Here is an 11,546-nt window from a genome sequence, read left to right on the forward strand (position 1 = left end):
ATTGCTATATTGCAAAATCACAATCCCTCACCCAATACCCAATCTAAGTCAGTCCACTTAGAGTGAATTAATTGAAGAGTGTATAGTTTGTTAGGGCTGCCACTACAAAGTACTACAAGCTGAGTGGTTTATGCAAAAAAAAAAAAATTATTTTCTCAAAATTCTGGAGGCTAGATATCTGAGAACAAGATGTCTGCAAGCTTGGTTTCTTCTGAGACTTCTTCTCTTGGCTTATAGATGTCTGTCTTCTTCCTATGTCCTCACTGATCTTTACTTTATATCTGCCTATATCCACATTTTCTTTTCTTCTTCTTTTTTTTTTTTAATCCTCACCCAATGAGGATATTGTTTCCATTAATTTTTTAGAGAGAATGGAAGGGAGGGTGAACAAGAGAGAAAGACATCAATGTAAGAGAAACACATCAATTGATTGCCTCCCACAAGCACCCCAACCAAGGCCAGAGATTGAACCTGCAAACCAGGTACATGCCTTTGACTGAGGATCAAACCTGGGACACTTTGGTGCATAGGCCGAAGCTCTAACCATGAGAAACATGGGCCAAGACCAAATTTCCTCTTTTTTTGAGAGTACCGGTCATATTGGATTAGATCCATTCCGAAGTCCTCATTTTAATTCAATTACTTCTTTAAAGACCCTCTCTCCAAATACAGTTACATTTTGAGGCACTGAATGTTAGGATTTTAACATGAATTTTGAAGGAAAGCAATTCAGGAAGTCAGATTTTCTTTAGAAAAGGACTCCACAAGCATATATGATGAACATGCTTTTAATTTCCTAAAAATACCTGTGACCCCACACAGAGGAAAATATAGTACTCAAAGTTTTTTTTTAAGAAACATATACTAGAGGACCTAAAACCCCATCATAGGTCCTCTGAGGCCGTGGTTGACAAACTGCGGCTCGTGAGCCACATGAGGCTCTTTAGCCCCTTGAGTGTGGCTCTTCCACAAAATACCACGGCGTGGGTGAGTCTATTTTGAAGAAGTAACGTTAGAAGAAGCTTAAGTTTAAAAAATTGACTCTCAAAAGAAATTTCAATCATAGTACTGTTGATATTTGGCTCTGTTGACTAATAAGTTTGCCGACTACTGCTCTGAAAGAATTTATAAATAAAGAGAATTTTGGTCCAAATCCAAATTACAATCATCCGCAATTCCTACTGATGATGAATTCCTACAGTTTCTAAGTGTAGAATTGACTTTATATATGAAGTAGCTGGCATACCCTAACCTTAGCTCTTTTACCTATGGTGCAAGAACCATAGGCTAGAAAGAATAAATAAAAGCACTTTAACCCGACACAAAACTCTGTCAAGAGATTATAGAGCAAAAGCAATGTTGTTAGCAAGGAGGAATTTTAGATACCATTGCTACTTCTCATCAAACCCTTTTTAAATTCACTTCTTTGTCCCTGAAAAAGCAGATGGATTATAGCAAATGAAGATGGACTATTACAAACTTAACCAAATGGCAGCTTTACTCACAGCTGGTTCTGTGCTTGGAAGAAGCTCTTTATTGACACATATCAACAAAGCCTCTTTGTATGTGGATATTCATCTATGGATATATTCCAATCACTGCCAGTTTAGAAGATACAAAAGAATTCTCTTTTACATGAGAGATATAGCAGTACACATTGACTGCCTTTTCCCACATATCCCAGTCTCTCTCCTCGGGGAACTATCCTGTTTCGCAAAGAATTCATCATCTTGACATTCTGCAGAACAACATTATTGGTTGACTAGAATGTGAAATAATGCTAATTGGAACTCAAGAGCAGTGAGTAATCTGGGAAGACAGAATCACCAGAGGGTAGAAGATAAATGCCATGATGATTCAAGGTTTTCCTATATTGTGATGTTTACAGGTGTCCAGTGAGCAGGAGAATGCCGAGACATTCTGTTTCAGGTAAGGACATGTAGCTGCATTGTTCATATCTATGCTGAAAAAAGAAGCACATCACTTGGTGGTCCCTTTGACATTTGTAGAAAGCTTGAACATTCTATTTTAATCTGTGTAAAAGTGATTTACAATACTGATGGTTTTGATTACTTTCCAAAGCAACGGAAGGTCCTGTAGGAAGTCTAAGCTGGTTGCCAGCTGTTCTGACACCCAGGTTCGATTACCTAGCAGCTGTGATGATGGTAGAAGTATCCATGGTGGGGGGGGGGGGGGAGGCTTTGCAGAGTCTCTGGTTAGTCACAATACAGAGCCACTGCATGAACTCTAAGAATTTTGCAGCAGGGCCATGCTCTCACTGGTTCAGAACTACCAGCCCTTGACAGCCCCTGAGAAATAACTCCTGTTGTGCTAATGAACACTAGGAGGGACTTAAGATCTGATGGTGAGATGCTAGGTGATTGGATTAGAGCTTCCCCATACACAGCAGGCACCTACAAGGGAGAAATGACATATTCAGGATGTCTCCTGAGCAGATCCAGAAGATGCAAGTGAATTACAAGAAGAGAAGGCTCAGACCCCATCTCAGCTAGCACTGGTAGCATTTGGTCTTCCTGGAGAAGGGCTCTAGAACTAACTGACCAAGAAGAAAAATGCTTGCATGTGGTTTACAGATGGATTGGTACTGATACTGGCCACAAATGGATTGTTGTCGATCTATACTCCTGTTCAGGGAAGGCTCTAAGTGACAATGATGAAGAGAAAACCACCTAGTATCAGACCTGTGAGCAACACACTTGGTCATTAACTCTGTATGTAGATTCCCATGTCTTCAACAAGACCCAGAAGAAAATAGTCTTTGCAGAGGACATATTTAAGCATTCAAACAGGCAGGATCATATGTCCTAGGAATGGTAGCAACCTAACAACCTTTTCCTTGGCCACCCAATGAGCCATGGAGAAGGTCAGAAGGCTATATACATAGACCCAGCAGCATGGGTTCCCTCTCACCAGGCTGATCAGACCACTGCTGCTGCTGCTGCTGCTGCTGCTGCTGAAAACCAACTTACCAGCAGCAGAAATTACACCGAGCCTTCAATATGGCACCATACCTCAGAAGAACAGCTTTCTACTTTTTGACACTTTAAATACATTTGACCTTTAATATCATGAAGGATAATATTTACTCTGGAATAGGATTCAGTCTTTTCTTACCAAAATATGTCTTTTAGCACCATCACTCATTCACATTTCTGTTAAACTGAAAGGATAAGGAACATATTTATGGCAGGGGGGAAAAGTTGTACAAGGTGATGGATTCTTCCATTTTATGAAAAATTTTGCCACCAAGAACATTCAGTCTAATAGAAACATGCTATATCCAGTTAAAGGCTCAGCTAAATTGCCAGTTTATGAACAATATTCTGTGGGGTTGGTTTTCTTTCTCCAGACTGTTAGGGTGCTGAACCAAAATGAAAACCTGAAGCTTTGCCCCAATAAGTAGAAAAACATGGGTCCATAAGTCAAGAGGTTGAAATACAATTTGCTGTTATCATTACAAATGAAAGTTAATTTTCTAAAGTAAAAATTTTCTAGATGTAATTTACTTACAGGATATTTTTCCTTACATGATATTCTTCTACTATCCCTTTTTTGATTTAAGTATTAGGAGGCTTTTGGAAATTTTATAATGTAATCTTGATAGCTTTTAAATTTTAAATTTTTGCACTAAAATATGACTGCTTTAAGTTCATTACATGTTACATAATTTTATCACGAGATGAACTACCAATAAAAATTTTAGTTAACACTTTAGAAACAGCTTTTTTGTCCAGTACAATTGATTTTTCTAAAATATTTGCTTATTTCAATTAGCCAATTTAAATTAGCTGGAAAACTTGACTACTATTTTACTGTTAATTCAGTACTCTAACAACCATCTTATTTTACCCTGTAAATAATAGTGGAAAAGATTATTTGCCTTCTTGAGTAGGCCCTGAGCATTCCTGGTGCTAGGCTGAGTGTAGATATCAAAATGGTGTCAAAACAAGCTAAAGGAAAATCGTTTGGGCAAAAAATGAAAAAGGATCACAAATCGAATTTATAGAAAGATTCCTTTATTAACTTTTGGTCGAGAATATGTTTGTATATTTTCAGAAAACAACTCTGAGACCATGTGGATTCCTGCAACAGAGAGGAACTGACAGGACTGCTCCAGCCATGAAGACAGAAGAGAAACAGTCCAGAGATGGAAGACGCTGATGATGCCTTGCCATACTAGCAGTCAGTAGCTGTGAATCATTGCAGGTTGCCCAGGACCAAACCAGAGAGAGTCAGACGTGCATTACCACCATTTGTCAACCATCCAGAACTGAAATATCATTGCTGACATGTACACATAAGAAACTGTTTGACATAGAAATTGGGATTCAAAAGTACTGTTGGCCCAGAAAGAAACTCACTATAGACTGATTCATTCATTTGCCTCTCAGCATAATCATTATTGCTTGTCTCATTTTCAGTTCTTATAAGTGTATTTCTAGTATCACATGAGCTCACTCATCTAGGGGAAATGATGAACAACATCAATCAGACTGTGGGACCTCAGAGAAAAGGTAGGGGAGGGTGGGGATAAGGGAGAGAGATCAACCAAAGGACTTGTGTGCATGCATATGAGCCTAACTAGTGGTCACAAACAATGGGGGTGGGGGCATGGGTGAGGAGGGATTGGGGATAAGAATGGAGGGGCGGTGAAAACAAATATGTGATACCTTAATCAATAAAGTAATTTAAAAAAGAAATATAATTTGCCCTTATTTTTAATTCTCATTAACACACTTCAGAATTTGTGCTTCCAATTCCCACATTAGAGTTCCTGGTGGAGGTTCTTCTACCAGGGAATTCAGTAAGGGTGCCACTGAACTGAAGCAATAACTATTATCATGGGATTCTTATGTCAAAAGATCAATCAATTATAACAAAAAAGGAATGACTTCCTTGGCTGGGTGGCTCAGTTTGTTGGACCATCATCCTGTACACCAAAAGGCAGCAGGTTCAACTCTCAGTGAGGGCACATATGTAGGTTGAGTTTTTAATCCCCTGTAGAGACACTATGTGAGACAACCAATCTCTCTCTCTCTCTCTCTCTCTCTCTCTCTCTCTCTCCCCTCCCCTAACTCCCTTAAAATTGATAAAAATATGTCCTCAGGTGGGGATTAAAAAAGAGAAGTTACTATGTTAGAGAATATTGGCTGTGACTACTATGAGGACCTAGGATTGGCACTACATATGGGCAATGAGGAGTATGTCTAAATGAGTCTGGTGCATCTCGTGTCTTTTAGACATACTCCACACTGTGCTTAATAATAAATGTGAACAACCAATTGCAACTATGGCACAATAAAATGATTCAGTTAAAGATTCATCTCTTTTAGGACTGAAGTATCATTTCACTAGGTAAGCAACCTAGATAAGTTTAAATTCTGACTAAAGATGAGATAAATCTAGAATGGATGCTTAAAGAGATAAATAATAAACATTTATTATGACCTCAGGAAAAGAAGTACTACTGGGAACATTACCTTGTTCAAATAATACCATGGATTTACAGAGAGTATGAATAGATCTGTGTGAAGCAAGTGTTGGAATGCACATACATTGAGTGGCCAGATTATTATGACCACCTGATGGTTGTAGGCAAATTAGCCATACACTGCATCATATGGGATATGGAAGCCGAAGGCCTGTTCAAACACCTTGCTCTCTGCAATTACCAAGATAAAACATCTCCAATTTGCAAAAGAACACAGATTGGACAGTCAAGCATTGGGGAAAAGTCATGTGGTCCGATGAATCACGTTTCCAGTTGCATCATGCAGATAGCAGAGTGAGAATTTATCGGAAACAGCATGAAAGCATGCAACCCCACATGCATGAGTACAACCCTTCAAGCTGATGGGGCAGTGTTATGATTTGGGGCATGTTTTCCTGGCATGATTTGGGCGCTTTAATTCATGTAGAACAATGTCTGAATAGCACAACATACCTAAGTATCATTGCTGATCAAGTTAATCCTATCATGTTGATGGCATATCCCAATAGAGATGATGGCTTCTTCCAACAAGACAATGTGCCATGTTATGCTGCTTATATTGTGCAGGAGTGGTTTCAAGAACATGAGGAGACTTTACCTTGCTTAGGTAGCCCCCACAATCATCAGATCTCAATCCAAGTGAGCATTTGAGGGAGGAAGTTAAAAGAGCCATCAGGCAGCTGGTGACACAACCATCAAATCTCACAGAACTGGGCAGTGTTATTCATCAGGCATGGTATCAGATTCCTCATATCACCTTTCAACATCTTGTGGAGTCAGTGCCAAGAAGAATTGCCACAGTATTAAAGGCAAAAGGTAGCCCACCGAAGTACTGATGGGATAGTCATAATCTGGCCACTTAGTGTATATCTCTTGAGCCTTATTTTAAAACCTCCCAGTTTCAGCCCCTACTCCAGGTGTGATAACCAGGCCTTTGGCAGCTGCAACCAGTTTTACACCAGTACAATCTATTTGCACCTCACCACAGACTCATGATGTCCACCAACCACTTCCTATAGTCCACAAACCTTTTCTGGTATGGTGTGGGATGCTAATGGGACCTCATTTAGCCCCCATACACATGTAACCTAGAAATATGAATTAGTTATTTCCATGGATGCAAGCTTGACCATTGGGGTCAGGAGCTGATGGACATATGTCCTCCTTTTAGTCAGGGAATTCTAAAACACATTTTTTTTAGTCTACTTAGAAGGTCACACTGTACACTCTTATCAGTCATTCCTGCTCTGAGAGATCCTGTTCCCAAATAAGCTACCTGCATACAAAATGTGTTCTCAGCACTACTTTGGGGGAGTCTGAGCTAAGGCAGCAACTTCCCACTTTTATTCTCTAGAGTTTATATTCTAAAAGACGCATACTTAATATAAAACATAGAATTTCCTCTTAAGTCAAATATGGTATATTTTCATGCATTTCAAATTTCCCATCTCAAATGTCCTCCTTCATAAACAGGAAAAAAAAAGTTTTTCTTAAATTTGGAAGATTAATGTTTTCTACCTTTTATAATATTCAACCATCATGTCAAATATAATTGACCTACCTAAAATGTAAAGACATCAGCTATTATTAATGAAGTGTTTTAAGGCACATTTTGGAACATGATCCCAGAATATATATGACGTTCTATGTGATAAAAGATTAGCTTATTAACCTTGGAGCATTTTATTTGCATCAGCAAAGTTTTAGAATATTAAAAGAGAAGCAATATCTTAATTTGTAAGACTTTTTGACAACACATCAAAGGGGGAAAAAGGCAAGTTGGTTGCAAATAATAAAACCTGCTTCTCAAGAGAGTAGTTGTTTAAAGTAAAACCCTCCTCTTACTCTCTATTACTTCACTTATTATCTATCACCTCTTTGAGTTTAGAGAATTCTCTTCAAATGTGTTTACAAGGGCAAAGACAAGTTTAAGACAATCATCAAAGAAATGTGGTGCAGCATGGTAGACAGAAAAAATAAGCATGATGAATATTTTTTTCTTTTATCTCCATATATCCCAGTGCTTGGCTTACTCTCAATTTCATATGTCCCTCCTTACTCCACATCTACATTAAACATTTCAAAATCATTTTCTTCTTCTTTATATTATTTTCTTCTTCTTTATATTATTTTTCTACTTCTTTAGTACATTTTTCTGACACTGTGATTCTCAATTGTTTGAGCACACTTTTATGTCTTATACAGATTTGCATATAATTCTTTACAAACTCATCTCTACAGGTTAAAAATACCTTCATTTCTATATCCCTGTGATATTTTACAGTTAAGCATTATTTGATTGCTTGAGATTGTGTTTTGCACAAATTCTGAAATCTAAATGTTGTTTGATTTTTAAATATATTGTATTTGAAAATATTTTATTTGTACCAATATAAACTTATTGAATTACTTGTTTAATAATAAAATATAAAGTAATATTTAGGTAATTTTAAAAATATATCTCATATGAGTAAAATTCTAGTGAGATATGTACTCAAACAGTGATGTGGAGTATATGAATTTGCTACAAATTTTCCATAAGTAACTTTGCAACACAAATTAGTATGTTAAAATGATCATACTTTTTTTTATCCATATTGTACCTCACTATTATTTCTATGGGAATATCCAGAGATCCAGTCAAACACTAATACAAGAGAAAATATATTTATTTCATAATTATTTTTCCAGTAAAAGTTGAAAACAAAAAGTTTAAAGAACTTACAGGCTTGGAAAATAAAATATAACACACCTATATATATTATAAAAATAATGTTGTTACTTAAAAAGCATGTTTGGATAAAGTTTTATGACCAGAATGACTGGTCAACCAGTTGCTATGATGCACACTGACCACCAGGGGGCAGACAGTCAATACAGGAGCTGCCATCTGTTGGTCAGTGAACTCCCACAGTGGAAGCACCGCTCAGATAACTGAGATGAGCTGCTACTCCCACAACAGGACTGTCCCCACAGGCCATGCTCCCCCACCAGTGCATGAATCCATGCACCAGGCTTCTACTGTAATAATAAAATTCTAATGATATAATTTTAAACAGATAAAAAAATACTAAATAGAATATTAACTCTCTAGTATTGCATAAATTTTGTAAAATAAATAAATAAATAGATACCTAGATTGTAAATGTACAAAAATCATTTATGCAATAAAATACTCTGTTAACAAAGCTTTTGGAATAATAGGATACCTGGTGATATTTAATTAGTTATTTATATTTTCCTGCATTTTATACATCTAATCAACATATATTTTCCTTATATATTAGAAAAAAAACTATTTTTTAAAGATTAAAATCAAATTTCTATGTTTTTTTTTTTAATTAGGAGTTAGACTAAAGCTTTAGTCTAATATTTAAAGCACCACAATATTTAAAGCACCTAAGAGATAAACCATTAGTAAAATGATGCTTCTCTGTGCTACTGATGAGTATATTAGTTTAAAAAATATTAATTCAAGTGACAGAAACTCAAAATGTGTTATTAGAACTCTGCAACATTCAACTTAATGGGTGGAAAATACAGGGGGGGAAAAGGTATTTTCTACATATCTCTGCTTCTTTCATTCTTCATTGGAATCTTACAAAGCAGCCTGGCTCTATCCATAGGACATAACTCATCCTACTACATGCTCTAGAGCTTCTGATGTTATTACCAGAGGCCCAGCACACACAAAATAGTGTATGGTTAGGGTCTTAGGCCATCTTCTACCTGCTTGCCAGTCCCTGCCACCACCCCTTAGTTCTTCGTGGTTCCCTGATTGCAGCATGGTTCCGCTTCCCCAGAGCCTATGAGTGGGGAGAGGGACCAAGATGTCGCTGTTCCACCCTCTCCTCACCCTGCTGTCACTCACCTGGGTTCAAGTGGTTCTCCATTTGCCAAGCTGCGACTGGAGCCTGAGGGCCAGGGCGGTAAGGGGAAGGGACCAAGAGGTGCTCAATGCACCTCATGGTGACCAGTCAAATGGTCATTTCTATCATCAAGGTCACTGCATTTTATATATAGGATGCTGACTAATATGACAGAGTAGGATTCTCTGACTCAATTTCAGAATTCAGAAAGATACTGATCAATCTAATTTGGATCAGGTGCATTTATTTGTGACTAGAAGAAAATTAATAAGGAAGCTTCCAGAAAACCACACTCACAGAACTGAGAGAATCAAAGAGGGAAACTCTCAGAAATGAGATGTTGGAGAGAATATGTCAAGTAAAATAACCATCTATATATATAAAAGCCTAAGTGCAACCAAAACAACCAAACTGACCAAATAGGCTGAATGGGAAAACCAGGCCAGCAGGGGGATTAGTGAGGGATGATGAAACAACTGAACTGAGGGCTGCATGGGAAGACCAGGCTGCAGGGGGGTTAGTGATGGATGATCAAACAACTGAAGAGTAGGCTGTGTGGGGTGACCAGGCCAGTAGGGAGGGCATTGAGGGGTGATCAGGCCAACAGAGGGGGGCAGTGAGAGGCAACCAGGCTGGTGGGGGTGACCAGGCTGGCAGGGGGGGGGGGGCAGTAAGGGACAACCAGGCCAGTTGTGTGGGGGAGTTAGGGGTGAACAAGCCAGCAGGGGGGTGGGGGCACTAGGGAGCTACCAGGATGGCAGGGGGAGAGGGGGCAGATGACAGTGACCAGGCCAAAGAGGGGCAGTTAGGGATGATCAGGCAGGCAGGTAAGCATTTAGGATACAGTGGTCCCAGATTGTGAGAGGGATGTCCGACTGCTGGTTTAGGCCCAATCCCTGTGGGACATCTCCTGAGGGGTCTTGAATTGGAAAGGGTGCAGGCAGGGCTGAGGGGATCCCCGGTGCACAAATTTTGTGCCCTGGGCCTCTAGTAAATACATAGGTTAATTAACACACTATTTCTAATTAATGACTAAATCATCTTCAATTAATAAACTAATTTTATTATTTTAATAGACTACATTTTATAGTACTGCAGAATAGTGATTATATCATGTAGGAATATTTCTATAAAATTTTTAAACTATCTCCCCAGTGTGTATTTTATATATTTGTATTATAGAGAATATCTCTGTCTAAAAAATATTTTTAAAAGCCCTTTCCAATAAAAATATTATATATATATTATTTTAAATTGTATAGCACACATCTTTAAAGTAAGAATAAATAGGTTTTAATAATATATTCAATGTAACCAAATACATCCATAATATTTTTAACATGTCATATAGCTACATTTTAAGTATTCAACAGCATCTCTGGCTAAAGGCTACTTTAATGGATGATGTAGCTCTAATATATATACCTTATATACATAGATCCATAGAATATATGTTCTCTTTGTATGTATATATGTTAAATATAAAATATATTTATCCAATACATATTTTAAATATAAATAATGAATATATTTGTCCATGCATTTTATAAAAGTAATTGTATTGATATGATATTATATAATATTAAATATATACAAAACTTTTTGAGAATTACAGAGCAATATAAAAATAAGTTATAGTGGCTTCATTCACTTCCCACTGTATCATGGGTGAGTGCACATGACTTTGGAGACTAATGTTGTTAAGATTTAATTCAATTTGCTCAAGGACATAGGAATCTGAGAATACTGTATTTGTATGAATCAATGAATTTCTAAGGTAATTCAATCAATAACAGAAAAAGTATTCAAAGAATGAGGTAGGTAATAGATAAAAAAAAAAAAAATTCTGATTCCTTTTCACTTAACTTTAATGGTGATGCACTAAAATTGTCTCTTATATCAGAAACTCTTTTTTTTATAAAATAGAACTTCCAAGGAGTAGTATCAAACAGAAATGGAAAGTCTGATTCAAGAAAACTTGAAATAAGTATAACATAATTCAACATCCTTTGTATTTTATAAGATGTTTCATAAGCATACATAAGTGGATTTGAACAACACTTGCCGCAGACAAAATCAAGAGAAGATCTTACAGTCAAATCAGAAATATAAAACAATTTTCAATCTCTTTCTCAATATCATTGAAATTTTAAGGAGAAAAAAAA

The sequence above is a fragment of the Pipistrellus kuhlii genome, unplaced genomic scaffold, assembly GCF_014108245.1.
Source record: "Pipistrellus kuhlii isolate mPipKuh1 unplaced genomic scaffold, mPipKuh1.p scaffold_m20_p_2, whole genome shotgun sequence".
Lineage (NCBI taxonomy): Eukaryota > Metazoa > Chordata > Mammalia > Chiroptera > Vespertilionidae > Pipistrellus > Pipistrellus kuhlii.